A 6525-nucleotide genomic window follows, 5' to 3' on the forward strand; every position below is an offset into this window, starting at 1 on the left:
GAATGACCCATACCTTCATCCCTGAGGGGTCTGGGCCATTTGTTGTCCTGTCTGGATTGGGTTGTTGCAGTTTCCCATTGACCTTAATCACAGGACATGGTAACACCAAATGTCGCCCTAAGGAATCTTCGGCCTTCCAGATATAATCTTTATTACCTCCATTGTGGAGAACCAGTTCAATTTCCCCCTGGTAGTCTGGGTCAATAACCCCTCCTAATACTGTTATTCCTTTCTTAGCCTGCTGACTTAAGGGCATCAGAAGTCCAAAGTGTCCAGGGAGAAGTCTTAGCTTCCAGTTCAAGGGAATGTTTGTTCTCTCTCCTGGCAGAAGCACTCCCTCCTCTGGAACCAAAACATCCAAGCCAATAGAGTGCAAAGTCAAGGGTAAAGGAAGCAAAAATTTTTCTAGTGGGTCACCAAGGGTGATAGTGATCAGAATCATTCCCACTTCCACCCCTTGATTCCTGGACCCGTGAATCCTGGCTATAGGAGAAACTGTACCATATATTGGACGCTGATTCAAAGCATAGACTGCCTTCTGGAGGACCCTGCCCCAGCCCTCCAGGCTATTGCCACCTAATTGGCACTGTAACTGTGTCTTTAAGAGACCATTCCATCGTTCTATCAAGCCAGCTGCTTAGAATGGTGGGGAACATGGTAGGACCAGTGGATTCCATGACCATGGGCCTGCTGTAGCACTTCTTTGGCTGTGAAGTGAGTTCCCTGGTCAGAAGCAATGCTGTGCAGAATACCATGATGGTGAATAAGGCATTCTGTAAGTCCCTGGATAGTAGTTTTGGCAGAAGCATTACGTGCAGGAAAGAGAAATCCATAAACAGAATAAGTGTCTATTCCTGTAAGGACAAAACGCCGTCCCCTCCAAGATGGAAGTGATCCAAGGTAGTCAACCTGCCACCAGGTTGCAGGCTGGTCACCAAGGGGGAACAGTGCCATATCAGGGACTCAGTGTTGGTCTCTGCTTTAGGCAGATCTGGCTCTAAGCAGCAGCTGTAGCCAGGTCAGCTATTGTGAGTGGGAGTCTATGCTGTTGAGCCCATGCATAACCTCCATCTCTGCCACCATGGCCATTTTTTTCATGGGCCCATTGAGCAATGACAGGGATAGCTGAAGAAAGAGGCTGACAGTCCACAGAGCGGGTCATCTGATCTACTTGATTATTGAACTCATCTTCTGCTGAAACCACTTTTTGATGAGCATTTACATGAGACACAAGTATGTTCACATCCTTTGCCCATTTGGAGAGATCTACCCACATACTTCTTCCCCAAATGCCTTTCTCACCAATTTTCCAATTATGCTCCTTCCAAGTCCCTGACCATCCAGCCAAAACATTGGCTACAGCCCATGAATCAGTATATAATCGCACTTCTTGCCATTTCTCTTTCCAAGCAAAATGCACAACCATGTGTACTGCCCAAAGTTCTGCCCAGTATGAAGAATTTCCTTCCCCAGTGTCCTTCAGGGTTGTTCCAGAAATTGGCTGCATTGCCGCAGCTGTCCACTTCTGAGTAGTGCCTGCATAGCATGCGGAACCATCTGTAAACCAAGCACTAGTCTTCTCTTCCTCAGTTAACCAAGCATAGGGCACACCCCATGAGGCCATTGGTGCATGATGGAGAACAGGATGCATTGTAATAGGAGTAGGAACCATAGGCATTTGGGCAACTTCTTCATTTAACTTGCTTGTGCCCTCTGGGCCTGCTCCTTTGATAATGGATTGTTGCTCTGCACAGTCTACTTTATAGCTTGGGGGGTCAGATAACACCCAGCTCATGATGGGCAGCTCTGGCTGCATGGTGACTTGGAGGCCCATTGTCAAATGTTCAGTTTGCACTAAGGCTCAATAGCAGGTTAAGAGCTGTCTCTCAAAGGGAGAATAGTTGTCAGCACATGAAGGCAAAGCCTTACACCAAAATCTCAATGGCCTCTGCTGTGATTCCCCTATGGGGACCTGCCAGAGAGTCCAAACAGCATCTTTATCTGCCACTGATACCTCCAGCACCATCAGGTCTGCTGGATCATATGGCCCAAGAGGCAGAGCAGAAGGTACAGTAGCATGGACTTGTTGAAGGGCTCTTTCCAGGCCCCACTCAAAGGTAGCTGCCTTCCGAGTCACTTGATATATGGGTTGTAGTAACACACCCAGATGAGGAATGTGCTGCCTCCAGAATCCAAACAGGCCCACCAAACATTGTACTTCTTTCTTGGTGGAGGGAGGGGCCAAATGCAACAACTTATTCTTCACCTTAGAAGGAATGTCTCTGCATGCTCCACACCACTGAACTCCTAGAAATTTCACTGAGGTAGAAGGCCCTTGAATTTTGGTTGGATTTATTTCCCATCCTCTCATGCGCATATGCTTAACCAACAAGTCCAGACTGTCTGCTACCTCCTGCTCACTGGATCCAATCAGCATACGTCATCAATATAGTGGACTAGTGTGATATTTTGTGGAAGAATCAGGCAATCAAGATCCCTTCGAACCAAGTTATGGTACAATTCTGGAGAGTTAATATACCCTTGAGACAGGACAGTAAAGGTATACTGTTGGCCTTTCCAACTGAAAGCAAATTGCTTCTGATGGTCCTTATGAACTGGTATTGAGAAGAAAGCATTTGCCAAATCAATAACTGCATACCAGGTACCAGGAGATGTATTAATCTGCTCAAGTAAGGAAACCACATCTGGTACAGCAGCTGCAATTGGAGTCACTACTTGATTAAATTTTCGATAGGCAACTGTCATTCTCCATGACCCATCTGTCTTCTCCACAGGCCAAATAGGAGAGTTAAAGGGAGATGTGGTGGAATCACCACCCCTCTTTCATATCCTTGATGGTAGCACTAATTTCTGCAACCCTTCCAGGTATGCAATACTGTTTGTGGTTCACTATTTTCCCTGGCAGAGGAAATTCCAGTGGTTTCCATTTGGCCTTTCCAACTATAATAGCCCTCACTCCACAGGTCAGGGAACCAATGTGAGGATTCTGCCAATTCCTAAGTATATCTATCCCAATTTTACATTCTGGTACCTGGGAAACAACCACAAGATGAGTTTGGGGACCCACTGGACCTACTGTCAGTCAGACTTCAGCCAAAACTCCATTTGGGGACCCACCAGACCTACTGTCAGTTGGACTTCAGCCAAAACTCCATTTTTTACCTGACCTCCATAAGCCTCTACTTTAACTGGAGGGTCACAATGGTTTTTAGGATCTCCCGGAATCAATGTCAACTCAGAACCAGTATCCAATAGGCCTCAGAATGTCTGATTATTTCCTTTACCCCAATGTACAGTTACTCTAGTAAAAGGCTGTAGGTCCCTCTGGGGAAGGATGGGTGAGAGGCGAACATCATAACTCTTTGGTACTGTGACAAAGTCCTTCCTCAAAGGCACCCAGCTTTCCCTTCATTCAAGGGGTTCTAGGTCTGTAAACTGTCTCAAGTCTGGAAATTGGTTGACTCAGGGAGATTCTCTATTGCTATGATCCAATACTGACTTCCTGTCATTTGTCACAGAGCTTTTATGCATATACAGATCAAATAAAAATTTAGTAGGCTTCTTATGGATGTGGTCCCTGGAAACACCATGAATGATCAGCAAGTACCACAGGTCCCTTTGAGTCATGCCACTGTAGGCATTGTTTTGCATTTGCTGCTCATTATGATAAGTACGCTCACCTTGTCTTTGGTAATTCAATACTGCCACCTGACCCCTACTCTTAGGTCCTGTTACACCTATTATACTTACATTTAATTTATGCAATTGAGCAGCAGCATCTCCAACTGTAAGAGTTGGCATAAGGAAAAGAGCAAAAACAAAGCTCTTCAAACGTTCTGGTGTCTCTCTCAGTACTTTCCATCTTATAAAATCAGTAAAAGGCATGTCCTATGAGCCCTCCCATTGTGGAGGATTTGGTGTTGCATTGTGAATCCACTTGAGCATACCAATTTGCCTGAGCCTTACAATCCCTTCATCAACACTAAGCCAAGGGATATCAGGTAATGCCAGATCTCTGTCAGTAGGTCATCTTTTGATAAATACCTCAGCCAACTATTCAAATAAACTTTTAACACCCTTTTTAACAGCATGAGCTTCCATATTAAACCTAGAATCTCCAGTCAGGGGCCCATGTCAATAAACTCAGCCTGATCCAATTTTATGTTCCTTCCACCATTATCCCATACCCTTAAAATCCATCCCCAAATATATTCATTAGACTTCTGCATGAAAGAATTAGCAAATTCACTAAGTTCTTTAGTGGTGAAGGGCACCTCCTCATGGACCACACTTTCTATCTGTCTTCTAGGGGCCTGCTTAGCTTTGAGTCTGGTTATAGGTCTAGAGACAACAGTAGCTGGGCCCTGAAGGATATCAGCTTTGTCTTGCTGAATGGGATTAGCTTCCTCAATGGGATTAGTTGCCTTAGGCAAGGGTAGGGAGGGTGGGTCTGATGAGGGTGGGGAGATTAATTCATCAGGTGAATCAAATTCCTCAGCATCTGAGGATTCTAAATCCTCAGCCTTCTCAGGGTTCTCCTAAACATCTCCATCCAACATGTCAGGATTCCAAACTTTTCCCACCAATGCCCTCACCTTTACTACTGACACCCTTTAAGGGGAATTTGTGTTGTAGGTCATCCAAAAGTATAATAAGGAATCCAGCTTGATTTTCTGCAGCTTTAGCTCTCTGGCTGCTGGAGAGAAGATTCTCTTCCAGGGCACACTTGGAAACATTTAAACTGTTGATTCGAATATGGAGCTTGTCAATTTTGTCATTAAGCTCATTGTTTATCTTCATCACTTTATCCAGAGATGCTAAAAGTAACCAGCCAGCATCATTATTTTTCTTATTTTTCCACAAATCATCAAATGTTTTATGTATAGAGTCACTAAATTTCTTGCTCCTCACAAGAGGTGAGTTAGGAGATTCAAATGCATCTATCTCCATAATATGTTTCAAATAGTCTACACCATGGATTTTCAGTACTCTCCATGCTATCTGAAGACTCTGACTTGGAGAGCCTGCTCCAAATACCAACAAGCCCATTAAAGAAATTCATTCTTTCAATTCTGTTTCCCTAGAACCACTCCTGGTACCACAATCTGTATTAGTCAGGGTTCTCCAAAGAAACAGAACCAGTAGAATGAATATGTATAGAGATTTATCAGCTTAGCTCACAAGATAGAGTCCGAGTAGTCCAACAATGCTGCACCACACTGGAGAGACTGAGAATCCGTAGTTGCTCAGTCCACAAGGCTGGATGTCTCAGTAGTCCCAATCTGGTGCTCCAAAGAAACAGAACTAGTAGAATTAATATATATGTACAGAGATTTATCAGTTTAGCTCACAGGATAGAGTCTGAGTACTCCAATAATGGCTACACCACACTGGAGAGGCTGAGAATCATAGTCACTCAGTCCACAAGGCTGGATGTCTCAGTAGTCCCAATCTGGTGCTGAAGGTCTGACGAATGCCAAAAGATGAGCTAGTCTTCAGTCTACAGAAGCAAGATGAACTCACCAGTGAGAGAGAAGGAAAGCAGCAAGAAGCCTGGCATTCTTCTCTGCCTTGGCCTTTTATATGGGCTGCCATCAGAAGGTAACACCCACATTTAGGGTGTGTCTTCTGGCTTCAGATGATCTAATCAAGAATATCTCTTTCATTTCAGTTAATCCCAGATCCAGTCAAGGTGACACCCAGGATTAGCCATCACACCAAGTATCACAACTGATCACACACAGACATTGTCTATGAATTGCCCAGTTCTAAGTGACACATCTACAAAACAACCTCTACATCTAAGGCTCATCGAACATAGAACAGGGATAATGATGAGGACACTAATGAATACCCAGGTTTTCAGTAATGAAGCTCTCTCATGCAGCAGACATCCAGCAGCACAAAAGTTCATAAATAGCCAAAGTGTAAAGATCAGTTTGCTGAATGATGATCCTTAGACAAGATCCCTTTATTAAACTTCACCCACCCAAGTCTCAGTGACCATCTCGGTAGAGGGGGTGGAAAGATTGCAAGAGCCAGGGAGGATGTACATGACCACATGAAACAGAGTCCTAAGGCTTCTGAGAACCTGCTCATATGATTCTATGGCAATGGTGTCAGCATACACAAGTCCCAGGCAAACTCAGGCAGATAATAGCCCAGTATAGAACTGGGAAAATGAACAGCAGACTTCAATGTTATCTGAAGGAATGTTGGCAACTGATTGCTGGTAAATGAAGAAGAGCTGATCTTCCTAAAACAAGAGACTCTAGATAGGCTGACTAGACTTAGAGGATGCGCTTGCACTGGGGAATGGCTGGGGACACTGGAAACCCAGTGAGCCTTAACAGTGATGACAGAGTATAGGGACTCCAGTTGGGGGGGGGTATGGGTGGGTGCCAGTGGGAACCTGGGTATAAAGATGACTAAGATTGTTTGAGATGTTCAGTATGAAATACACAAAAAAATCAAATACAGATAGACATTATATATATATATATA

The sequence above is a fragment of the Nannospalax galili genome, unplaced genomic scaffold (assembly GCF_000622305.1).
Source record: "Nannospalax galili isolate Female #2095 unplaced genomic scaffold, S.galili_v1.0 scaffold140, whole genome shotgun sequence".
NCBI classification, from domain to species: Eukaryota; Metazoa; Chordata; class Mammalia; order Rodentia; family Spalacidae; genus Nannospalax; species Nannospalax galili.